This window comes from Phlebotomus argentipes, unplaced genomic scaffold (assembly GCF_947086385.1).
Source record: "Phlebotomus argentipes unplaced genomic scaffold, Phlebotomus argentipes genome assembly contig_2, whole genome shotgun sequence".
In the NCBI taxonomy this organism is placed as follows: domain Eukaryota; kingdom Metazoa; phylum Arthropoda; class Insecta; order Diptera; family Psychodidae; genus Phlebotomus; species Phlebotomus argentipes.
The window spans coordinates 4,416,523-4,444,094 of NW_026776162.1; the positions used below are offsets into that span (position 1 = coordinate 4,416,523).

At 40.6% G+C, this 27,572-nt stretch overlaps 1 protein-coding gene across 2 annotated transcripts in view; it reads right to left on the minus strand.

Annotated features, from left to right (window-relative positions):
• Positions 1 to 11,309, minus strand: part of LOC132264657 (1-phosphatidylinositol 4,5-bisphosphate phosphodiesterase epsilon-1-like) — a 44,008-nt gene extending 32,699 nt beyond the window's left edge. For both annotated transcript variants that reach the window (XM_059764928.1, XM_059764926.1), the window contains exons 1-3: positions 11,223 to 11,309; positions 3,781 to 3,929; positions 2,570 to 2,689 (exon numbers count right to left, since the gene is read on the minus strand). The gene's annotated coding sequence lies outside the window, so the exon portion shown is untranslated. The remainder of the gene's footprint in view (positions 1 to 2,569; positions 2,690 to 3,780; positions 3,930 to 11,222) is intronic.
• Between the last annotated feature and the right edge of the window lie 16,263 nt (positions 11,310 to 27,572).

Consider the following 27,572-nt stretch of genomic DNA (forward strand, 5'->3'; position numbering starts at 1 on the left):
CAATAAATTCCGCAACGCAACTACTTCAATTTAACCCAATGCCCAGAAGTCTCGAGATTTTCCTGACTTTTTCCCAATAGAGGGAGAAGTATTGCGTATGTGAGATACACAATATACGCCCAGGATATTTATGCGCCCCCAGAGTAAGTGTTATGTGAAAATAGTCGCTCCCCAAAGCCACCCATCATCATCCTCCGAGCGCCACTCTCTCTGTCTCTCTCTCTTGTTGCGTTTGTTTTATATAATCGCACGCGGGGGCGGGTTGGAGACAAATGGAAGTGGGTGTCCTATTGAAATTCACAACGTTATACGGTTTTCATATCGCACACACCACACAGTATTGATCCGTCAAGAAGAAAATTAATAAACATGGGGCTCAAGTTTCAAGAGTTGGCTAGAGATGGAGAGAAAAAAACTGGGTGTATAAACAAAAAATCCCATTATGTATATATGTGTTTATGTGGGGAGAGAATTATTTTCCATCACGACTGAGCGATAAGGGCTGCAGAGGGCGGGGGAGGACGTCATCCTTTGCTGGACGACATGATCCGAGATATAGCAAGTGGAGGAATTTCTTTATCACTCACTCTCGACACAGCAATTTCGGGTGTTACTCTCGGCGTTCACGGATGGATGGAGATGAGGTGAAGATGGACAAAAGAGTTTGTCTAAAAATAAACACCTCTCAAGCAGTTGTGATCGGGGTATCTGTTGAAATTCGGCACATTCCCACAGCGTGACCTCTTAACCCCACGCGTGTCCACAAAGAGCCGCTCCGCGAGGGGCTCAGCGTTGGCGGCAAGAAAAGGCCAAATATGTTAATTTTGCTATCGTGAAAGAAACATGTTCACTTCGTCTTTGTGAGGGAAAACAGAAGCCAAAATTTTTCTAATAGATCGTGACAGTAAATATTGCGTGTCTACGGCGCGTAGCACGTGAATAGATGAAGGCATAATTTACGCACTTGGCAATATGTATACATATCCAGAGAACGGCTGGAGCAACTCCGAAAGTTACATTGTGTATTTGTGTGTGCGTGGAAAAAGTCTGATAAAGATTTTGATAGAAGACAGAAGAAACACTGGGAGAAAACCTATGAAAATGGGAATGTGCTTGAAAATTGTTTGTACTCTCTGGAAAGCAATTTGATTTAATAAATTTGTGGCCGTGAAGAAAATGCCAAATCTCGACAGACTCTGAGGCAAAAGTTTTCCCCAACTTTTTTAGCAGTGCATAGGAGAATAACAAAAAAATATCACAGCTTTGGTATCGCTTAACCGGCGACATGTGTTCCAAGTTATTTCGCACAATGCCAAATTGTTTGACTTGCTGAAACTTTTCCCTGTGTTCACGTTGAGATTCCTATATATATTCTCAATAATATATTACACACACACACACACATATTTCTCTCCTACGCTATGGTATAAAGCATCACACTTTTATTTCTTCCTCTCTTATTGTTGAAAGAAATGGTAAAGTGCAGAAAAGTTTCCTTTTTTTCCTCTCTTACAAGAATATTCTTATGGATATTTCGACCAACTTTCACTACTTCAAAAGGCTCGAACTTTCTCCCTATTTGCGAAAAACCGCATGAAAAAGATGTTGAACACAGTAAAAAAAAACGCAGTGTGTCTTTTGTTAGTGCCTCAAAGTCTGAATATCAAATTAATAAAATAATGAAAAGGTTAATTTATCTGAAAGACCGCGAGGGTGGTTTTCATGTGAAATTGAATTTTCGCAATTACCAAAGTTGAATGACGATTCATTTGAATTCATTGTGGACACGACAAAAGAATTCCATGAATTGCAGAGCAGCTCTCAATGAATTGAGTGCCCTGAGTGATTCGACACCTTGTGGAAAAGCATCCACAGGAGACACATTTTCACCTCTGGCACTCCAAGAGCCACACCGCAGAGCTTGAATGAGAAATGCTGAGAGTGGTGACATGAGACTGTGTCAAATTAAGTGTCACAATTTGTATATAATAAACACATTTGCGCCATTTGCGAGATTTTCACAATGAGAGAACTTTTTTGCAGTATTCAATGAATAAGCAAATTCAATTCAAACTATTTAAATCAATTTAAACAATTTAGAGAATGTTTTGACTTAACTTCAATGCGCGAAATCAGCTCTTAAGAGAATTTATGTATTTAAATTAGAGAATTTAAACAACATTTAAGCAAATGAAATACTTTTTAAATTAATTTGTACACGAAGTATTTAGTAAATGTTCAATGAGCTTTTGTAAACTTTTATCAGTAAAAATTAGTGCACTATAAAATTCTGTGTGAAATTACACGTTGACATAAGTTTTTCCGGTATTTTATCAAATTTTCATATGAATTAAGTATGCATTATCAGTGATAATCGTTTGTGCAATTTTAACTCGTTTCAGCACAGCAAAATCCGATTAATATTGCAAATTGTGAAACACTTGATGAAAAATATAAACCGAGATGGAAATCGCGGGTAATAACGGAAGGTTGTGAAGCGAACAGCTCTAATATTTCACTGAATTAATGATTGCAGACTGAAATGCTGAGGAGAAGAGCTTCTACTCACCTCATCGAATCGCTTTTGGAGGCCTCTGATTGACGATCGTGGCGGAGGTGTTGGTGGAACCGCAGCAGTTTCGCCTTGCAATTCTAATATCACATGTTTGAAGTATTCTACGGGAGGCACCTGAAAGAGAAATTGTCCACAGGATTGAGCAAAAGTGCCAGTGTCATCCCCGCAATAAGTCACGCAGTTAAGAATGTATTAATTTCACGTTCAACCGAAAATTGCTGTAATGCTATATTTTACGTGGGCTGATGGTCGGATCACGAGTTCTGGGGATGGCGCAAAATGCTGTGGAAGATGTGGATGGGGCGGTGTTTTCCGCACTGTGGAATTTGTATGGCATGTCGAGAGGAAAACAGTCTCTTGAGAAATGATAAATTAGATCTTGGGTAGCTTTGCCTTCTCACCCTCCCGCCCCCGAAACACGGGACACGAACACTCATTATTAAACGCCCTTATACGCTTCCTTCCACGCATACACTTTTTCGAGTGTCTATTTATTATGAATTTAGTTAGTGTGCACGTCAGTTGATTTCTATGTCACCTCCTCCATATTCGGCACTTTTTCTTTTTTTATTACCCATCTACAATTCACGGATGTGGAGCTTTTCTTCTGAGAGAGGGCAAAGTTCAGTTTGCGAAGCTGTGTGTTCTTTAATTACTTGCTCGAGTTCACCGAAGCTCTCTGCCAAATATAGACCCTCGAGATTACTTATTAAATCATATTCTAAATTTAATGGGTAAATATTTGTCTCATGGTGCGAAAAAATAATTTAAACGTCCCAATTCAATTTCTCGGAGAAAAGTTCGTAGGGTGTTTTTTTCCCCGTCAACAAGGAGGGAAAAAAAGTTTTGAAGATTTCGAGTAAATGAGGAAGTTTCGAAATTAATTTTTAGGATTTCTTGTTAAATCTCAGAATACCAATATATTACACGTTCATTCATTTCACTAATCCAGCAATCCTGAATGTACAGAAGCACTTTCACTCTCTGCCGAGGTGCGTTCATCCGTGAAACGTTTCGGTGTTACTTCAATTTTCACATCCGTAAGAACATAATCCGGAGTGAGAGTATTAAAAATGGAGATGGTATGAAAATTGTCTGACATCATCGTTCTGTTTAATATTGTATTTATGAGCTTTCTTGAGTGTTAAACTTAATTTTTCCACCCTTGGCAATTCAGCACTTCACTGCAAATGGACAAAATATACCTGATAAAATAGTTGATATTCCGCATCGGTAATTCTCAGTGCAACTTCCTCTGGAAAGTGTAGGACATGCTGCAGTTCCTCCAGATCTCCCGGATGGGAGGGAGCATAGTTAGTTGCCGTGGCACCGACAGATGTTTGTTTAGAATTACCTGCAAGGAAGCGAGAATTTTATTTACTGTGAAAGATGAGAGAACTGCAAATTTGTGTGCAGAAAAGTTGGGCAGAAAGTTTGTGACAAGGACGAAAGGGGTTATTTTCTCTCACTCGACATGCTAAATAGGCTCGTCCTTGGAAAATTCATTCATGGAATTGATTATCTTGTGCGGCTATAATGTTGGTCATCATCTCATCGAAAACTCTCCCTCTTGTTCTGTATATTATGTACACACACCCATGATGAAAGGGCGGGGATTGGAGAGAAGTGTGTGCTTGGGGAAAGTTCAACAATTCACTTGTCAAACTTACATAATGTACAAATCCATCCCCCAAATGGTATCCCGGAGAAATTTCCGATAGATTGCCCTCGCCTAGTGTGTACGCAATGCTCACACCCATCGACTCTTATGGCTTCTTCGAGGCCAATATTGGGACTGTTTTGATATCGGAAGCGTGGAGGGTGGAGAGGGGAGAACCATCCTTGAAAAAAATTGGTAAATTGTCGAGGTGTGTGTTGATTGTGTGCCTCCACGGGCCATGGAGTCCGTGACATCGATATAATGGAATTCTCTCTGCACAGCCACTTTATTTGGTGATCATTCCTCCTTTGCTCCCAGGTACGAGGGTCTCGGCTGTATTTCATAAATTCAATGATTTGCTACTTTCCAACCACACCCCAGCCGCTGCAATCTCACCGTGGGATGTGGAGTGTGTCCTTCTCTCGAAAAAATTTCCTTTTTTTCACACCCTGTCCACACGTTCTATATTAAAATCCCAGCGGGTGTAGCACTGTGGACAAGCGAACGAGGGTTCTTTCTTGCAGAGGATTCTCTTAGCGTTTGTGCATGAATAAGAAGTCACATATCTTGTCATCGAACTATAAGCGGAGTCAAGGACGAAATTCGGATATGGATTTTTTTCTCGAGGACACAGAAGAACTCATGAAAGTCTAGTTGTATTTATGATTCAAATAACAATTTTGCAAACCCTCTGTTTTTTTCAATTATCAATTGACAAGGATATGAAATAATAACAGAGAAAATTCTCGCCTAATCAGAACTCAACAGCTTAATCACGAAAGTCAGTGTCATCTCAGAAGAATCACATGCCTCGCAAGCTCAACAACTCATATCACTGATTTCTATCTCAACTTCTCTCCATTGAAAAGACATAACTTCACAGCCATCATATGAGGAATAATAATAATAACATGAGAGATAGAACGAGAGTGTTTGGAAGAGCAGAAAAAGAGACGATGACGATGTAAACGGTAAAAAATTTGATATTCTTCCACAATGACATTTCTCTATCTCCTCGCCAACTCAACTTTCTTAGAGCTTTTTCACTCCTCGTCCTCGAAAGCTCCTTCCTCTTGTCACATATAAAACACACCATATATCATCACTATACACAATCTATGCTGTGGAAAGTGACAATGAGTTTTCCACCCACACGAAGGAGAGCCACACACTATCCATTGAGAGGCATTTTTGGCGCACAGACATTTTTATTAATGAAAATTCCCAGAATATTTCTCTAATATGCAAAATGTCTCGGAATTTCCACTGTTGAAAATTTAATTTTGTCATGTGGGATGACAAAAAAAGTCAATATTTCCTTTCCATTCCCAGCATGTGTTCTAGCCAATAATGCACACGAGCAGACCCTGATCTTGCCTCAGAGTTGCCATCTCTCACACCTCCTCTCGGGCTCGACTTTGACACATTTTCCCACCCACGCGGGGGTTGTAATTTCGAGGTTCGTCCTTGCATTCAGTGGCCTCGGGATTGACGGTGAGTGCGCGCCCAAAAGACATGGACCGTGCCAAACGTGAAAAGGTTCAGTCAGGAAGATGTGATAAGTTGACAAGGACACTGATACACACACATTTCCCGGGGTCTCACAGAAGTGGTCTGAGCTCATTTTAGAGGATGAAGAAGAGCGGCAGCATGAAAGAAAATCTCAACTCAATTACATTAATGTCATTTCGCCTTTGGAACTCACCCCGGAAGCACCCACTTGAATGTGCGCGACAAAACAACGGCGAAAAATCATTCAGGACCTCCTCAGCCAACCTTACCTACACATTCTCCAGAGACTCTCCAGAAAGCCAGACAACTCTTGAATGTGGGATAGTGAAATTTATGTGGATAATTCAATTTAACACTCACAATGCACTGAACAAATTGATTATATCGGATATACTCTTCACTGATTCCTTTTTTGCTCATCGGAATGGCAATGAATGAGGAATTAATTTCCAATTGATCCGCCGGATACAACAATGGAAAAATCAGCTTTTTTCCCTCTCACTCTCTTTCTCTCTGAAAATATTCATCAGAATATGGAATGATATTTAAATTAAAGTCGAAATAACATTCCAAAGTCTGTTAAATTTTATCGTGAATATTTCATACGAATGTTTAATAAACATCCAACTCTATTTTGGGCCATTATCTGTAATTTGATGTCAGAACAAATTTGGATCGCCACACAATTGTATCTCTTCATAATTGTGAATGAAATTACTGTGTTTTCCATTTATTTTTAGTACATCAGCACGTCTATGTAAATCAAGTCACACCTCGCATGACTGAGAGGTTGATAAGCTTCATTTCTTTGAATGTGCGCGAGAATTTCTCTAAACAAAACCCAAAATTCCATATAATCACATGGAAGAGTGAGTTCTCTTGCGCAACAACACAGAGTCAAAGACACCTCGCACTCCTGTGTAATAATGATTAAGTGGCATTTCATCCTTTTAATAAACATTCAGCAACGTGTTTTGAAAACTACCTTCTCCGCATTTGAAAGACTAATGATACCACTATACTACCAATTTGCGGGATAAATATTTCAGTGCGAAAATGAAAACAGGGAAATAATATTCTCTGGGAAAAATACCTCAACAAAACATTAGGAGATTGTGTGAGATGAGCATGAGGTTTGATAAATTGCTGATATTTATCGTGGTGAAAGCTCAGGGGGAATTCCCGAAAGCTCGCTAGCGAATGAGTTCCCGGACTCAAGTGTCTTCTCCACAAGACGCTGACATGGATGGTGGGAGTGAAGCAAAAATGTTAATTATGATAATTCAGTTTGTGTCACTCTGGCAAGCATGTTAAGTGAATGAGGGTCTGAGTGTGGAAAGCCAAGTGCAGCGAAAGCTCTGAGAAGCTCCATAATGTCTCTCGTCATTCACACTATGTACAAAACATAATGTACATTATGGAGAAATTAGGTGAAAGTGATGATTTTCCTCTGTGTGGAAGCAACAAAAACAGCACCGAAGGTGACAACAGTAACAAAAATGAGCGCCTCACGCAAGCGGAAGTGTTGCTTGTTTGCAATTAAGGGGGTGTTTTTTTACGACAGAAAGCTAAGATATTGGCAGAGCGGGGGCCAACCTGGGCTCAATCAATTCCGTCGCCTGAAGAGGGTTGCAAAAATATGCCATACGACATAAATTTCACCCCTATCATGGCCAATAGGCGGTGGGAATGCGTCGGCGGAGGGTCGTGTAACAAAATATCGGGGTATAAATTTTTCAATGTGGGTCCAGGAGAGAACACATAAAATTAAAACTCATAATTTTCCATACATATTAAATTTCCAATTAAAATTCCCACCCCTGACGATAATTTGCCGCCATTCGTAGGCCAGTCTGGTGGTGAACATCTCTCTCCTCGCCCGTCTCCTTTGACCTCGAGCGTAAGGAGCACGAAAAATTGGGTAAACAGGCAATGCTTACGTGATTGTGGATTCCTCGAGTTACCATCTGAGGCATATCACCAGAGAAATACACCTTTCGCAATCCTTTTCAATAGGCAGAGCCGTCGTGAGTGCGCTGCGAGAAATCCCCAAAGTAAGAACTCACAGCAATCATTTTCTCTCGCCCCGAAGCTCCTTTTTACTACTTTCTCCAGTTACAATCCATGCAAATACCCTGGGTAAGTCTCCGACAGTCCCTTCTCTTCCGCCGCCCCCTTTCACACCCGAAGGAAACAAAAGAGAATTTTGGGAGGCCAGAGCACAAGTTTCCGCTACTAAGTGCCAATTTCAGGAAATTAGATTTCTAGTCACATACACTTTCGCCCATCAAAGGGAAAGAGCGGAGGAGCACAAAAAATACAAGGGGTCCGAAAAGTGGGCAAAACCTCTCCATGGCTCTATCAGAGGACGAAACAGTGCGCCCAAGTTGGGGGCATGGGGGGTGTCAGGGACCAAACCATTTACTCTCTCACGCCTGAGAATTGCCCCATTCTCACCCACGATGCGCAATCACCCTCCCACTGGGAGACAGAAGTGAGTGGCCAGAGGACATACAACCAATAAAATAAATCACATTTGGGCGATTGCAAAAATTATGTGATTTGATCAAATTACACGGCCGTAGCAGTCAATCTCATGGGGATTTACTTTGCAGGCAGAACAATAGGAATAGCCACCCCTAATCACCGTATTTCACCACCCCACGACGCCCTAGTCCAGAGCCCACCCATCCTAGGCGAAGCATCGTGGCGCCTAATTAAAATTTCATTATCGCAACCTTGGGAAAACAACAGTGACCTCATTTTTCCACATTAAATTTTCATCACACACTTCCTCCAACTCCGAAGAACACCCACATCCTCCGCACGCACTCACAATTTCGTCATCGTACTTTATTGTACTATTTTTCAACATGTCACAGTGTCATGATGGGGCGTGTGTGTGTGTAACTTTCTGCATCTTTTATAAATAGCTTTTCTCGAGTCGACCACAGAAAAGCAATTGTGGAGAAACTTTTCTCACTTCCCGCCATACCATCTGCCGAGCACGAGATTTTACAATTGGAGTCAGAGTTGAGTATATTAGCAGGATTTTACACTAGATCTAATGATTGGACAGATTAAATTGATGATTAAGGAACTTATTAAATTGAACTCAGCCATTGACACCAAATATATTGTCATTTTTAAGATGGGTCAGTGAATTTATCAATAAGAAATGACTTTTTTTTATACCAATTTTAACATCTAGAAAGCTTTACTGCTCTCGTTAATTGGGTTTATCTATTCAATTAGCAGGGAATGAAATTAATCTTAAATCTAAAATTTTTAAAGAACATAACGAATCTCTGTGCGGAAACGGCGGAAACTTATGCAAAACCCTCGAGAACATCTGATTTCATCTGTTAAATGGATATTTCATACGGGTTTGGATATTCCATAATACGATACGTGAATTTCTCAACTTCCCACAATACTGTAAAATGCATTGTCTTTGAATGCGCGCGAGAGGAAATGTGAGGATCTCAAATTTCCCGGGCGCTGCATTGCTGCTGTGAATCAAATATTCATCCTTCACCGCCCAGTGGAGGATGATGAGACAGGAGATGAGGACTGCAATTATCGTGTTTGCGTACGAAATGGTGATATATCGTAATGGAATGTGACATAAGTGGAACAATGGTGATTCCTATTCCCAATTTTCTCATTCCTGGCGCAGCGCACGAAGAAGTCAAATGACCCGTTTACACGAAAATTACACAATTCCGTGTCCTCTATTTGCCTTTTGTATTCATCGCGCGGGAGAAGTGGCAAATACCATGTGAGCAAAGCTGCTTCTGTAAATCACTTCTTTAGCCCACCCACACTTTTCACCGACTTTTTTCTCTCCATTTCCCGGCACACCGTGTTCTGGGGTGGCTCTCGAGCTTCCCGTCCGAGCCATACATGAGGGGATTTTTCCCAAGTGAGCGTCGGCGAAAAAAGGCACTTGTGCATGTGTGAGTCGTGAATTTTCATTCAGGTAAATTTTCCTCCATTGGAAGATTGTGTGAATAAATTTGCAGAGCAAGTGTGTGTGTGTGTGTGTTATGTTGGAGAATGATTATTTATTTGTGCCATTTATGGGCGCTAGTGGAGCAGCCGTGGAAAGGAAATGTGACTTTGAGAGCGCGGAAAAGGAACAATGACGCATTTGACAAACTCCTGGCAGAAAACACCCTCAACCGCCATTTCAAACTAAGCAAATAAGTACCACTCCATGCTATATTGAGCGGTGGCACAGTGTCGAAAAGTGTAGTGCTCGGCACATTACTCCCAGCACAAACATTCACAAATCACGTTGATTAAACCCACGAGGAGGATAATTTACAATAACAAACTTAATTTGAGCACTCTATGGCTTTCTCATCCCTCAAACTGTGGCCCAATACCGAGTGTTTGATCCCCGTGGAAATGGTGCGAGGCATCTCCGGGCCACTGGCTTTTGCCATGGCAATATTGCTCCATTAGATTGTTTGTTCTTGTACTCCAAGGGTGAAACTTTCCCCAACTGTGACAAAGTGTCGAGAATAAATCATGGGCTCTCTCATCTCGACCACATGCAAACACACACACGAGCACACACGTGAAATATTCGGTAAAAACCCTAATCGCCACAATGTCCCTCATTTCTCCACCAATTACACACGCACTGCCTTCAAATTACTCTCGCCAAACACCAAAATGTGCGACGCTCAATTATATATCAGGGAGTGAAGAGCAAATTTACTTCTCGATGGTAGTTTTCAATTTCAATCAAATGCGCGTCCATGAAGCTGCGTAGCCGCCAGCAAATTCATATGGATATAATTCGATCGTCAAATATTTATGGAAACAATCGCCACAGCTATGCTGAAAATCAACAAGGAAGCGGAAAAATCGTGCTTCACAACATCATGAAATCTCAATTCACTTCCCACGAAGTATACTGCCCAATGACAAAAAGATGATTATTTATTTAAAAAGGGGGTAATTTGTGAACTTTACGAAATATTTATTGCGCACTTTCAATTAATTTTATTCCAATAGAGAAAATTTTACTGGATGAAAACCAATAGACACTCAAAAATATCACTTTCCCTGCACAATTTGCGAAAGTTTCGAAATTAATTTTGAAGCTACGCGCTGAGAGAATGTTAGTCGGTGCTATTAAATTACTGTGCTAATATATGAAAGAGATTCCTCAGTGAATTCCGGATAAATTGGTCCCTTCCACAGAGATGCGCATTACAATGGGAGATTGGCACCGCAGAAATTTCCGTATCCAGCGCGAAAGCGATCAGTGTGAAAAGCCATTAATTAATGAAAGTCGAGAAAGCGATACGCTTAGGAAATTACAAGAACAGACCCATTGACTTCTGGGGAGGTGAAGTATCATTTACAATTGCCAAATTGCGTGAGAATTTTTGCCGGGCGGCTGGGGTGGAGTGGATGGGAAATCGATAGGGCGGCTGATGGGAGAATGATTGGACTCACCCTCAGCAGTGTCACAGATGGCGGAGGAGCCGTCCAGGGGGGTCTGCTCCTCTCGGCTGACGATGGTCGCTGTGCTGGCACTGCTCGCACTGGAGGCTGCCTGAGCGGCCGTCGCGGCGGACGACGATGAGGACGCCGATGAAGATGACGTAGCGATATTGTCGTGTTCTACCGTGCGATCACATTTGCCGTCGCGGCTGTCTCTATCCAAGCTCGGGGAACCAAACGGGAGGCTCGGGAAGGCCTCACGCATGGCCCCCTTGGTCTTAGGGCCGTTATCTGTGGCGCCGGTGCCCCTCCGTGGCGAATATCCCAATCCGACAATATCGGATGCTGCTCGACCCGGTGGAGCGGCCGATTTGCCGCGCTTCTCATCAGCACATAAACTCTGCAACAGAAGGTCAGGACAGCCACACATCAGCCTCTCTATATCACTTGATACACCCCCGAATTATGCGCCCAGGACCCACAACCTCTCATACATTATTCACCGTTCGACGTCGGGGATGAGCGTCTCAGTGAGAGAGAGAGAGAGAGGGAGAGAGAGAGAATGGGCAGGAGATGCTTCCCACTGGCAGATCAAATTGATTTTTCATATTTATTGCTGCCCAGCACTCGGATCGCCCCACTGGGAGCGAGGGCGCAGCGGGCGGCGGCCGTGGGGGCGGGATAGGAAATAGGGCAAAAAGCAAAAGGGGGTAAACCTAATCGGATTTGCTTTAGCCCATTTTCTTGATTACTTACATCCAAATATAATACATTGTCTTCTTAACTGTGTGAATTTACCATCTATTTTTCCAATCCTTCAGCTGTCTTGTGGCCACAGCTCTTCGGGACGCAAGACATAAATAATTCTCTCTCTCTCTCTCGGCACAGGAGAAAGGCTCAAGGAGAAAATTTGAAGTGACTCGTATTTAATTCATGATACCATATTAATCGACTTATTTCTCAGCCACGCACAGTAAATATATTTCTTCAGCACTTTTCCCACCGCCATGTAAGACGCGAGCACAGACTGATTACGGTAAGTACAGATTTCTGTATTGTCATGCTCATTACCTGCCGACACAAATTATTCAATCGAATTACTCCTCAGTGAGTGATTACAAAAATTATTATTCTCAAGTGCTTGAATTTAACCAGACTTTTTGTGCCTGAATTTTCATATAACTGAAAAATTGTTGTTTATTCATCATATGGTTAATTGAATATTGTATATCCCAATTAGTCAATAAAAACGGGTTTCACACCGAAATATTGGAGAATATTCAAAATTTTCCAGTGGTTTTTCACCCCAATATGGAGGGTTATTTGAAACATCAACGCTATTGATATAAATGGAGTGTTTCATGAGCAATTTAATGTCAATTTGTGCATATAGTCAATGAATTAATTAGCGATAATTAATAATATTTCATTTCTGGTGATGTAAAATGCAATTAAACTATAATTTGATTAGCTGGAAGAATCGTTCGGTGTATGAAACAATATACAATTTCCAGCCAATATAGCAAAACATTTCAATCTGAGGGAAGACTCAGAGAATTGAGTCATCAGGGAAATAATAAAGATAATACAGAGAAGTACCAATAGCGATCAAAGCTTCGATTAGTGTCCCATTAAATCGATAGCATCTGCTAATAGTTTGATAATGGAAGCACAAGTTGAAGGTGAAATAATGCGAAGTTATATCGAATCGTGGACACAAAAGCTGAAAATTTTCACCTTAAATGCTTTATAATCAGTTTTGCTGAGGTGAACTTACGTGAGACACGACTTGAGGGTATTGAAATAGTTGGGAGTCATCAGTTGAATGTGAATTTTAGTGTGTAAAACTTTTCACATCTGCACTCGTGAAGCTATTCGCAAAGTTTGATCTCATTGAGAATTATTACATTGCTGGCAGAAAGTGGATGTGAGAAGAGGGTGGCTTTTGAAGTTCACGGTATGTGCAAATGGAAAACACTTCACTTACACCGCATTCACTTCATCTTTAAACACTCCACGCGAGTGTAAATTTATTTGCGTTGTTTGTTCAAATTTAACATTAATTTACTCCACATAATGTTGAAGGATTGCAATGAACTTGCAGATAGTTCACGCTCGTCAATGTATTCAATCAAACTATGAAGTATCTGTTGAAGTAATTCATAGAAGAGATACTCTTTGACTGCAATGTGAACAGTATATTATATTTTAATTTAGTCTCTTCCCAGAATTTTCACAGATATGACGGAACATGACCAAGAGTTGACGATGAATAATTCTAAAAATTAAATCTGCCAACAGAGAACCACGAAACCCCGCTTTTATGGTCTCCGAAATGATATCTCGACAGCTCAAAACAATTTCATTCTACTTCCCTGAATAAATTCACTTTGAATGAAATTGTTTGCATATCCGTAAATCCACTTGTTCACGATGAATATGTTATATTAATTTGCTTTGATGTCGCACAGTTTAGCATGTGATTCATTTACTCCGCGTGCAATTTATCTTGCTTCACTGAGGCAATTTGCCAAGGAAGGAGAGTAAGTGATTTATAAAAGAAGCACATTTCATCGAATTCATCCCGCGAAGTCTTGCACCGAAAGCTCCGCATGGAGTTGCAGGAAAAATAATACAAATCATTATTTATAGACAGAGAGGAAGCACGAATGATACAGATAAAATGTGTATAATGTCTCGTTGTGTATTCGCAATATTATTTATTGGCTAATGTCTCACTCTCTGGGCCAAGCATAAAATTTGATGTAAATTTTAACACTCACCCATCAGTATGTTTATTGGTGTTACCCTCCATATTACACACAGCACGCTTCGGCCACATTAATGAAAAAGTTATAATGCGAACTCTGGGTGACTTGTGTGTGCAGTAAATTAAATATAATTTAGCCACATTTCAGCTCAACTTCAGCCAAAATGCTATATTTCAGTGAATTTTTCATCAATTGCCCGTGACCCAGTGCTCATCGTGCGGACGCCTGGTGGGCAGCGCTGCGCGGCGGAAAAAGCTCACGATGAGTATGGATATTAATACAGGAGGGAAAAGCCACGCCTATAACTTCCTTCCGCTCTCAAAGTCCCCTTTATTGCATTAATATAACTTAATAGCCAAGTCCATTTGCTAAAGTAAAAAATATTGAGGCAATTTTTCATAAGAGACAGCGACGCTACCACGATTGATGCTAGCAAATGTTGCAGGTAAATCGGCTTACAGGCCAAACTGGGGATTTTACAGTCAATTCTGCACACTACTAAAGTGTCCATTTCGACAATGAAATTGAGTAATACATAATCAAAGCATTCTAAGCACTATTTCAAATTTAATACCACCAATGCATTGAACTTTCAGTGAATAATTAGTTGAGGAGTAGAGGATTAAATAGCTGTTATGTTCAACTATTCCATTGTATATGGTCAATTTCATGTTTTCACACTAAATTCATCTATTCAAAATCAACAGGACCTTGAAACTATGGATGCACAGTTGTGAAGCCGCATACAAATAGCAAATTATTTATACTATATTGCAGTTTAAACTCTGAATCATTGATCAAAGTGAAAGTTATCAGTTCTGCATTCTATTTTCCAATAAATTCCCATGAATTCTCCCGAGAACTTATCTAATTTTATCAATTTTCACTTTCTCTCTGGATCACGATTCATGAATCATTTGAAAGTTTCCTCTCACTTGTCTGGCGAACTTTGTGAAATCGAGATAAAATTCACTTCTCAGGAGGCGCGCGCGCGCTCTTTTCAGTAGCATTGTGTGCTTGATTGGGAAAAGTTTGATTATTCCAAATTTTCGCTCTATTGAGCAATTTAAATGCATTCAATTAAAGAGGCAATATCGCCCTTTCTCAGGTGCTCGCATTTCTACAGGCAGCGACTGTGAATGAAACGATATAGTGGTCGATAAAATTTCAATGAACACACACTATAAGTGGAAATTATATCAATATAGACTCCCGTTCTGTGCCACCTTCTAAGGTCTCATGGAGAAATATAGTTAATAGGGATACATATATGGGGGTAATTGAATATTTCTTGTGATCTCGCTTTCGCTCTTTTTCGCCACGCCGCGCCGAAAAACTGTGTGTGTGTCTGTGGGGCGGGAAAAACACGGTGGTGAGGAGAAAAAAGGAGGGAAAGAAGTGGAAACTCAAGTGTGGTTTTAGAGAAAAAGTGTGATATATACATTTTCTTCGCTCTCTTTTGGGCTATAATACACCCCAGTGCTTGAGTGAAATAAAAAAATATGCTAATATCATCACAGTGTACCACATCACGATCATACAATTGTGAATTTCCGACACGAATTTCAATTCGGCTTCCCGTATCATGGAGTCTCGTTGTATATGTGGTGCCTGGATAAAAAAGGGATGCTACACGTTTGTCAGTGGGCTGGAAAATTCAAGGCAGAGATAGAATTCTCGAGTGAGAGAATAAAACAAATAGTCTTAAGCCCTCCACTTAATACATGGCTTCAGATGTTCACCATATATAACCAGGGTCTAGTGAGAAATTGTGTCGCTCTCTCCCTGTTCTCAATCTAGGGCTTCTGCCGTTCTTGTATTTCACCGCCGAGCTGTATAATCCCAATACCCTTTATCGCCTGAAATTTTGCTTATCGCATAAAAATCATTTATGTCTCAGTAAATATTCCGGACGCACTGGGAAGAGCTCACGCATCGGCCCCGAAGATTCGCACCCCATCCACCGCATCTAAATACACTTCTCATTTATTTATGTAAAGCATTACACAATATAAGAATCCCTATTTATATCGCCATACATAAAATGTGCCGAATATCTCGTGAATATATTCTTCCTCTATCGCACTCAATGGAGACGAAGTGATGAAGCTAGCGGCACAAAATGAGCCCAGAAAAGGGCTTCTTGAGATGAGGAGAAGCCTTGAAAAAATCCACTTGAAGCCCAACAGACCCATCAAACCCAAACTATAACAATTGCAACTCCACGCCAAAGCCCACAGTGTCAGCTCCAATCCAATTCAACTATATTTGTGTTTGGCATGCAAAAAAGGGAGAGGAAGTGCTCGGAAAACACAGACTCTGCGATACTGGGAATGATTTGGTGTAGTCTCGCAAAAATAGACTTTTATGTTACTGCAGGAGGGATTTGTAATTGTTTGAACATCACTCAATCGCGAGAATGCTTGTCATTCAGTCCGAACTCCAAATATTTGGCCAATTGCCAGAAAAATTCACACCATCATCAACTGCACACGCCGCCGCTTGCATTAGTACCTCCTCCTCCTCCGCCCTTTTCCCAACCCCCTCTCGCGCTCTTTTCCACCAACGTCTTTGCTCGTGAGTGAAAATCGAATTTCCCATTAAAAAGTTTCACGATCAAAATTGATGTAACACGGAATGTGTGTTTGAATATCAACTATGGATGACTTTTTGAACCCCATCCGAACAAGAGACATTTTCACGTCAAGAGCACTCTTTAAATATTCACTGGGTTTCTTTCTAAATTTAAAACACTCCAAAATGTCTCACTTTCTCTCGCCCAGTGACGGAAAAAGACACCCAAGTGTATAAATATAGATGGAAATTTTGAATGAATTTTGTAAAATACCAAAGGGTTTCGTCTTTTTCCTCATATAATTCCACCCCGCGTGATATCAATATGTATTTCATGGTGTTCCAGCAGTGATAAGGAGAGCCGAGTGATGTTTCTGTGTACATAATTCATGAGACTGAGCCATGGAAAATTAGATGAATTGACAATTCTTGGGGTCGATACATTGTGGCTAATAGATGCTTCTATTTCGGTAAAAACATCTACTATAATTTATTTTAATACGTGCTGATGCTGGGATTTTCACTTCCCGCTTTTCACACGGATTTTTTTGCACTCCTAACGAATCATCAGTCATCGGGAGACCACTTAAAAGTGACACAGATTAGTCGATAGCCCGCGGGGAAATAACCTGAGACACTGACGTAGTCAGAGCGTGGCCAAAAATATGGCTATAAATTCTTAAATGCGGCCACCATGGATTCAACTCCGCGCCACTGACGCCAGACGCATGAAATTGACCTTCAATCTTCAGTCCAGCACGCGCAGAAGAATTTCATAGTAAAAATGTGTGTTAAGCCATCAATTTCGGTCCTATCAATAAAATTCCCGCAATAAATTATCATCTAAATTCGCGAGTGGGTGTAAATTGTGGTTTATCATCGTTGTATCCTTTCCGCCAAAAAAAATTCTCATCATGGGGCTTCCTGGCCGTAAAATTTCACTGCATGTGTGCGCCTTTTACGATCCCGACTCCAAATCATGAGGATTTCGGGCATGGGTGGGCCCATAAAACAATTACAGAGTCTCCAATGTCGAGGGTGAATCCCGCACTGTCATCGGCAGAACACTCGCAGATGGAGGCGCCTGGTGATTCATTGGGCCGGTAAAGAAGTATATGTGGGAAATTAGTTAAATTGCGCCCCCGCTCCTTGGCTGCAAATCATATTTCATCGCAGTTGATAAATTGTTGGCATTGTGGGTGCCGCTGCCCTTATAGGCGCCTGCACTGCGTCTCCCACCCCCTCGACGCGTCACATTCAATTCACCCCACATGCAGTGCAAAAGGTGTATTACATAACTCTTAAGTGTTTTCTGCCAGGAAAGCACATCGGGAAATTCAGTGGAAGCATTTTTTCTCTTGTCTCCATCTAACATCGTTTTCCATTTCGCCCCACTTCGACTCCTCGAGACACTATCACACTTTTCAATTGCATTTTCACCCGCACATTTGTCCCATTTTTCCCTGATATACTTTTACAGCCAGCGCTGTTCGTCGTGAATAATGGCATATTTCATAAGAAAACCTTTTGTCTTGCAACACACTCTCACGCCCAGAACCTGACAGCATGAATCTGGCAATATTTTATACATTATTGCAAAATTGTTTCTCATAAAAATGTATGACAAATAAATTGGCGAAGAAAATTTCATTTCAAACCCGAATGGCTTTTTTCCCGCGAAATTCCCATGCAAATTATTCAACATGGATCATTTTCACCCCCAGAAGTGTCTTAGGCTCTCTCTACTGATCAATATTCTATGCGTGAACCACGTGAATTTGCCTATCTCTCATTCAATCACTAATATTTTGCTGGTTTTACTCCAAAAAAAGAGTATCCATAAAATCACAGGAAATCCCTAAAATTTCATTTCTTTTAACATGAAAAAAAAATCTACTCACTCGGCAATATTTTATTCTCCACCAGTACGAGTTGACTTAATATTAAAAGTGATCGCTGTCTTGCAACATATTGCCTGATATGGTGTGATAAAGTGAGGAAGTGTAGTAGAGAGCGAGTGTAGGGCAAAGCACCTAAAAGCCTGCCATTGTGCGGTGGATTTAACCTGTCATCGGGTATTTGTCGATGATTTATGCCAATTGTGAGCGAGGGCAAAATTCAAAATAAGCTCCCTCAGTCGTTATTTTTGCAATCTTGGGAATCTTGCGTGCTGCAGAAGCGACTGAGTGGCCCATCGATCGCAAAAGTCAGTGGCGAGAAAGCAGACGCGAGAGTCATTAAATTTAGATAGGAAACTATGTGAGCCATAAAGTGGAAGATGTTCGCCACGAAAGCGCGGTCCATGAGAACGTGGAAATATGTTTTGGGCCCCGCTTGAAGGAGCACAACACTTGAAGCCACCGCACGGCAAACTTATCGCGACAGTCATCTCACCAGCTCCGTGCTCACTCTAGTCAGGCACTTCCCCGGGTGCTCCTGGAGTGGAGCAGAAATACCCCAGAGCTGGCGAGTGCTGAAGTGGCGATATTCAACAGTGTATCTCATTAGAGCGACCACATCTCATTACTGTAAGCACTCTCGACACGTCACAAAGGTGGCAGGATGGACTGCACACAATTGCCGTGTACTATTTGCGTCATTCGCACCACTGAGGCTCAGGTGCGAAGTGGTCATGGCGAAAGGATGGAAAAGTGCTCAAGTGGCCACACATGACAACCAGCACTTCCTCCGAATTTGCACACAGCCCAGAGTGATAGTACGGAGCTCGGTTCGGAGTGATGGAATGCAATTCTTTTCCCACTTTTCCGTTCAGAAGCAAGCGACCAGTGGAGTTTCCCGTCCGAGTGCTTTTGTACTATTTGACTTCACTTCTGCATACCGCGCACTGTTCATTCTTACACTGACTGGTGACTTTTATATACTATGTATGCAAATATTCTAGCAGAAACTTTGACAGTTAGCAAGCTTTTTAAATACTAAAGCGTGAGTATATTTTCTGTAAATTCACACAGTTATTAATCAGAAGAAACCGCTTTAATTTGAATTCATTCTCGTCAATTTCTTTTTAAACACCAAACGACACGCTCTTAAAACTTTAAGAGCGTGTGTTGCGAAGTAACTATTAGAATTTATCGTCGATGAACTGCCACGGCAGATCTCTGCGCCAGCGTGTAAATTTGAGAGACATTTTCCAATTACAAAATCATTCACTCGACTCCCTGTAATTTTCCATTTCAGACGCCGACGTGAATTTTCTCCTTTTGATTAATTCCCGCTAAAGCAACCTGAGAAGCGCGCTTTTGAGCTCCAACTCTCGAGGGATTGGGCAATCCCGACGATTTATGCCCTGAGTGCAGCACTCTTCGTCTCTCAATTAACATGACAATCCACCGCGGAGCAAACATTTAATGTAATTAAAATTGCCAGCAAGTGTGGAACAAAAGAAAGGAGATGCTGGGGATTTTTTTCGCTAATGATGAACTAAATGAAACTTGTAGTCTGCTTTCTTCGGAACAAGCACTCCCACTGGAGGGTATCAGAAACTCATCAAAACATGTAATTGAGATATTAATTCCAGACGCAGCATATTACAGAACGGAGCCATTTCACATTTACGACTCTCCGAATAGATCATGGGTACTTCTCAATTATTTTGAGTTTATTTATTTAAAATTTCTTTAATGCACGCGCTCTGCTGATTTTCTTCTTGTTCATCGACGCTTTTGATGTTTTTAATTGCATCTCTCTCTCCACTCCTTGGACTCTTTGACTCACTTAATGGCCGAAATAATGGCTTGAGAGGTAATCTTTGGGTCCTGGCTGCAGTTTTTGTGGGTCAATTGGCATGATATACTTACATCTTGGGATCGAAGGTGACAATGATGTGTGGCCAAGTTGTATGTCTTGAACGTAAGATCCCGAAAGGTGGTCAAGGAGTGGTTCAACTGAAGAATTTTATAAATGAGTGTTAATGCCTGCAAAGAGAAAAGAGAATCCAATTACTCCACAATCATCTATTTGATTTCCGCTCAGCGTAGAGAGAAAGACGCTGTGGGAAGGCGAAAGAGCAAACATTGGCGCAGAAAGGAGTGCTTAAAGTGAAATCACATTCGGTCGAATAAATAAACATGGCCGGAAAATAAAATATATATTATGGTGAAAGGAGAAATAATATGAAGGAACCCCATAAAAAGAAAAGTGAAAATCCACTGGGCGGTACTTTTTTTTTGTTCATTTCTCTGCGGCGCAAGACAGAGGAGAATCTCACCATTTCAAAAATAGATGTAAACAAAAAGTCCATGGGAGATATGTCCGAAGCACTTTGTGTCTGACGATAACCACCAACGAAATAGCACCCAAGTTCAATGATTTGTTATTTTATGGGATAATGGAATGGTCAATTTCGAATTTCGTGGCTGTGCATTCCCTTCCTCTCACACCATCAATTACTGGGCGCGTCTTCTCTATTTTTGCAACACTTTTCTTTCTCTGGCCAACAAGAGAAACCTCCTCCATTATTTACCAGGACAAATTTATCGCTACATAGTCAGTTGGTCAAGAACCTCTCCGTTCTCCGATTTGACATGGGAATTGCATTGTTGAATCAATAAGCGATAAAATGACCGTCACCATGATTTTAATGGACTCGAGATATTAGCAACTATATCACTTGGATATCGTAGAAAGTCATAACAAATAAACATTTCGTCCCATCGAAGGCGACACACAGAGATGGAAGAAATGCGAAGGAACACACCAATAAAACTCACGATAATGTCCCAATAAAATATATTCAATATTTTCTCTATTTTCCCCAAAACATCCCCTTATCATCATCAGTGGAGGAAGAAAGAGGCAGAAATGGGGTAAATATTGAAATTAGGATTTTCACATGGAGTGTGGGCGACTTTTCAAGACACCACCACCAATGAGAGTGGCGACGAAGGAAAAAAAAGACCCCCGAAAATCATCTTCCATGGGATGAAAAAAAGGCTTTCGTGAGAGGCAAATGTGATGCTGAATTTTTTTTGCTTGACTGACATTTTCCAAATTGAAAGATTTATGTGTTTAAGTAAATTTTGTAGCAATATTTCCTCAATGGGAGAGCAAATTTATGAGCTTAAATTTACAACACTCGCTCATACACACAAATATTCATTCTTTGCGGGGTTATTGCTTCTTGAACGTCCATTCAGGTGGACTAATTCAGCCAAATTAATCAACAGAGAGATAATTTACACATCAACTCTCGTAACAAAGAACTTTCGGATCGGAGAATTTTACAAAGAATTTTCCTCCACAAGTAAAGACTTGTGCAGAGATTAATGAAATGTGTAAGACATCTTGCAAACTTCCACTCTTAAAAGTTTTGGTGTGTATTTTGCTCATTTACATAAACTATAAATTTTTTTAAAAGGTTTCCAAGAGGCTGAACAGTTTATGCACAAATAAATATTTGCGTAGATAATTTGGTTCACTGAGAATCTCGAAACTTTCCTTCAAACTCTCCCCCATAAAAATGTTTGAATTATAGCTTTGTACTTTATGTTACGTCGCATAAGCGCATTCTTCCTGTTTTCCCAATGCATTTTTCCAACCCGTATAAATTGCCTTCGTTGGATCACTTCAAAACTTACAAGACATAATTCTGGATTAAATCTTTGCCTCCAATTTTCCCTTCATAAATTTCCCCCATCTTAAAGCCCTGTTATTCGTGTTGGGAAACTATTTGGCATGAGAATTTATGAACATGTAAGAAAAATCGTTTATTTTTACACTGTAAAATCCTTGTACAACATCAAAACCTGCGAGTTGGCAATTGTTTCGTTTATTGATTATCATAAGTTAGCTTGAAGTGGTTCAGTTCTGCCAAAATGTATACACACACTAGAGCGCAAACATTGTTGCAAGAAGAGAGTAAAATATCATAAGCATAAATTATGTGGGACACGGTGGAGTGGGAAAGTGGTGAGAGATGGGAAAGTGCATGGTTGGAAAATGATAAGAGCTGAGAAATCTGAAGCCACAATTAGTGAAGGTGGTTGGAAGTGCTTTTAAATCTCCGCTATTAGACTTCAGGGGGGAGAAGAACAAATGGAGAAGGTCGCCAGTGATTGTGAGCAAAGCCATTTGGCTTCTGGTGGGGCGTGAGAGTGGAAAAAGAGCTGGAGGGTGAGAGCTTGGGAAAACATCTCTGATGATGAAATAGTGATGGAGGGGAAAAAGCACTCTTTGTTGGCTTTGAAATTCAATAAACCCGTGTGTTTTGTGAGCTGCTGGCGCTCTGAGACTATCCTTTGCACTAATTGTGTGTATAAACGAAAACATTCTTTATGCCCTCAACACTCCACTTAGCAATTTCCTCTCGCACTTCCTGCATCTCATTTGAAATTCCATTCGGCATGACCTTTGAGTTGCAATTGAAGTGCTTTCTTGCGGGCGGAATGGCTCTGTTCGAGCTCAGTGTCACGGAGTAATCCCCATTTTTACGATTTCACCACCGAACCCTTCGTGCTGCCTCTCTAGAGACTCGCTTGTTCCATGCGGGTGACGCACAATGAGGTATTTGATGGGGTTGGCGCCTGATAAACACAAACTGCTCCAACGTATGAACAATTTGTTGTGTCGCCCAGCCATAAAAGGAGCTTTCCTCCATCCCCAGTGCGACAGAATTTGACTGAAATGCTCGTGCAGCAGGAAAGCCATTAGGTAAAGTCTGTGAAGAATTTATTTTTCACTTAGTGTGTCTTCCGTAAAAATTTATTTATCTCAAACTTTTATTGTCACTCCGCACACTCACAATTTTCATGTCACACCCATGGCGAGAGCGCTTAAAAAGTGCATTTTCATGGGGGGTGGATGGAAAATCACTTTGTCTCCGTCGTGTGGAAAACTATTCAGCATGTCTTTGACGCTGTTGCCATTTTTACATCTCTCACATATGCCATCAATGTTGAAATCTCTCCTGTGGAGACGCTTAAAATTGTTTCCTCTCCTTTTATGCTGAAAGCCACCCCAAAAATTCCTCACATCTGGGTGATTTGGGATGCAATAAAAATCCAATTACGCCGTGACATATTGACCCAGTGAAACACACAAAGCAGGCGCACAGCATGCTTCAGCATCTTGCGATAGAGAATCACATGCTTGCACACTTGAGAAGGGAGTTGAACATAATTTTTGGGCGGAAACTGAATCACTCACAGCACCAGAGAAGGTGAGTAAGTCAGGTCTTGACCCAATTTGCTGTCAAGAGCAGATAGTTAAAATCTATATAGTGTGGTGTTTCTTGAATATTTTATGCTCTGCAAAGCTCATTTTCCTAAGAAGCTCTCCCAAGCCAAACTTTGGTCCTGGCGCTGTCGCGAATGCGATGCGTGCTCCACAATACAGTTTAATATCAGAATAGATTATGAAATTCCCGTGGTTTCAGTATCGTGTGTAAAAAGAGACCATTAACGAGATCAGAAGACACTAATGAGCTTCTGCAGAGAGTTTACACTGGGCGCTTCCTCGTGCTATAGCCAACCTTATAGGATGTTAATCGCACCCATAAGTTGCGATACACCTCAACATGGTTTCTCTTGCACGCCAAAGCGGAAGATTGCTCAAAAGTGTAAATATTTATGAATTAAATGGTTAGAGGGCAATTGGGGGCTGGCAAGTCTGCTGATTTTGTATATTTACACAAGAAATAACTATTGTTTACAGTGTTCACATGGGGACGCTCACGAGAGTGTGCGAAATCTCTTGGTGCTGGTGAGTAGATAATAATTCAATCATTTCAGCCTCAATTTTCTGACACTTTTATGACTATGTGATAGAGTTATGAGTCTATTGGTTGTTGATTGAAAATGTTATGACCCAACGCAGCGCATAAAAATCTCTCTATACGACACAGACCTCCATAGTCCTCAACGCATCTTCCATTAAAGCGATTAATGTGAATCGATAATTGAGTTAAAAAATGTTTTCCCATCTACCCTGCAAGCCGTCCGTCACCCTGACACTCTCTTTATGTAATTTTCAGCGTTCTGTCGAGAATTTCATGGTTAATATCGCCCAAAACTAATTACAAAAGCTGTAGCACACTGTATAGTCAGCATAGACATAGTTTATGCGTGATCGCATGAGACAATATGAAGCTTTTTTTTCTGCCATTCAACCGATGTTTTTCACAATCCTATTATGACAGTCTATGGCAACTGTCGGGGGTTTGGGTGATGATAATAAAATAAAAACACTCTGCCATATTTCATAAATCCCAGAGTAACAAATTTTGTGTTAATGTATCTCTCTGGAAAATTAATTAGGACACTGATAAAATTCTCAACTGTCAGGAAATAATTGATAAAACTCACTGAATTGTGGGTATTCATTCACGAAAATCACGATAAATCCCACACTATAGTTTCCCAATGGGAGAAAAGACCTTAAACACACACACACAGACAGTGTGAATGCATGGAATTCTGCATTGAATATTATTCATACGATGTTTTCACAGTAAACACTATCACTTCACAAATTCACAGACGTGAAAATTTGTTATTTTTCCCAAGAAATCTTACATGGAACCATCGTGCAAAAATAATACCCTCCATCGTACACTTTTCCACGTGATGACAAAAAGGAAGAGTAATGTAATTATTTGAGATATGTGCATAATTGGGAAAATGTGAAATTTCTCAACTACGGCGACATCGAATACTTTATTAGGTGACGAAGAAAAGGCCGAGAAAGCGCTGATGGGAGAGAATGTAAATTTTAATTACAATTAACACGCAATAGACACTTGTCAATTTACACCTCGAAGCTTGAAAAGATTAATTAGTGTGAAAATTCCGAGAAATCACCTTGCAATCATTCTCCCCTCAACACCATCATGGTCTCTCCTTGAGGTCGATGTATTATAAGCACCACAATTGTGGTCACAATAACTGAGAATGTAGATCACATCAGTTAAATTTGAGGGAAAAAATCGCGAAAATTCTGGAATATGCAGATGAGAAGTTCCAATCACGCTGAAATCGTGCACCATCTGTTCCTGATGGAATTAAAAATTCCCCAAAAAGCCTCAGACGGCAAAAGTCTGTGAAAACTTCTCATCGCATGGCACTTTCCTAATTGCAATATCTCCAGAGCTCATGGGAATGGCGGAAGTGTGTGCAAAGTGTGTCACATTTTGGGTATGTGCGATAAAGTTCGAGAATCGCTCACCGCAATGGAGATGACTTCATGTCGATGAGTGCGTCGGGGAAAAACACCAAAGCCTCAGGGGGTGAGGACAAAGTTAGGGCGCTCTTTAATATTCATAAGCTCCACAGTGAGGCGCGTTGATTAAAACCACTAAAACGTGCTCAAATCTAAGCTCTGGATAGCGAATGTATTAGACAGATTAGAGTTTGTACACTTATATAGGTCACAACATCAAAGAAGCCAGGCTGAGAATGACACCAGATGAAATCAACACATCGGAATTCACTAATTTGTCCCAACTCCTCAGCATAATCCGCTATATGGAGCTTAACACAGGCTGTTACCATGGAAGAAAACAATAAGATGAGTTTGATGAAGAGAGAAAAAAAGCCAATTTTCGAGACATTTTCCTGGAATTGATTATTTGGTTGGAATTGAGTGCGAGGATTTATTCATCAAGGGAAATCTATTGTTGTGGAATTCATCAAAATCCACAGAATCCTTTCCGCACATTGCAATATGTTAAAAAAAAACACTGTTACCGAGCTTTTCAGGTGCAATATTACGACAGGTTCATGATTAATATTGCAGTATGTTTCATTGGAAAATATACTTCATAGTTTTTTAATGAAAATTCCAATTAAACAACTCGTTTTTGCCATTACCTCATGTTTCAATGGGGAAAAAAGTCTTTTGCTTTTAATTAACTCTCTAATTAATTAAACAAAAAATGTCAAATATTTTTCATAAGCAAATGTTAGATATTTCAAAATAGAAAAATATCACACATTTTACGTCACTGTAAACAACACTTCCCAGACTCTATAATAACCCTAAAAAAAGAACTGTCAATTTCCCACAATAGACCATCCCTCTTCCAGTCACAGTACTTTTCCTTCCCCTTTTGAAATTTCCCTGACATTCCTCTCAATATTCTATTGATTTAATAGTGAAAATGGATATGGTATTGTGGCAAAAGAGCACACAAAACTGGATGGATATTGGAATCTCTGTGTATGGAATTCCGCAGACAATTCGCCGTGTGCTTCGCAGTCTTTCGCCGTGTTGAGCGTTGCAAAAAAGCTCAAATTGACTTTCAACTCACAGTGTTTGACATGATTTGAATATATCAATCGCATTTTGTACTTTCTTGCGCGAGGGTTATATTTATTTTTCCATTTCATTCCTCCTTTTCATCTCTCATTCAGCGTACCCACAATGTGTTACCCCATTGATTCATCTGTGCGGCTTTGCAGCCAATGGGAGCTTCTTGCGAGCTTTACGACATCCATGGAGAAGTCCTCGGGCGCCGCCGGGGAGGGTCTTCTGGGGATTTTCTCGGATCACTTTTATTCCAGGCCGTGTGATAGATTTCTGGGACGAGAGGCCTCACCGAGAAGGGTTTTTGTCTTTAAATTACTTGGGCGGAGAGGCGGAGATATCCGAGAATTTTCATATTTCGTTGTTTGGGAAATTAATACAATTCCATTTGGACTATTTGGGTTGATCGCATTAAAATTCAATTCATCATTAGACTGCTTTTCACGTCATTAAGCGAAAGAGAAAGTTCAATTCTCAACTTGATAAAACATATCAAATTTAATCCAAATCACCCTCGAGGATTGCGCTCCCTCTCAATCATCCCTTGTGTTCCCTCAAGTGCTTCTCAATTAGAGACTGAGCTATATGAAATGAAGACATTTTCTGTGACTGTAGCAGCATTCATGGCGACGCAGTTCTGCAATTTGTAAAGTTAATTTCATAGTGATGAATTTTTAACTCCCGCTCTCACACTATCACTAATGCTGACGCCACTTTCCAAGGAGATTTCAGAATGGAATAAACCCACTGGGCAAAT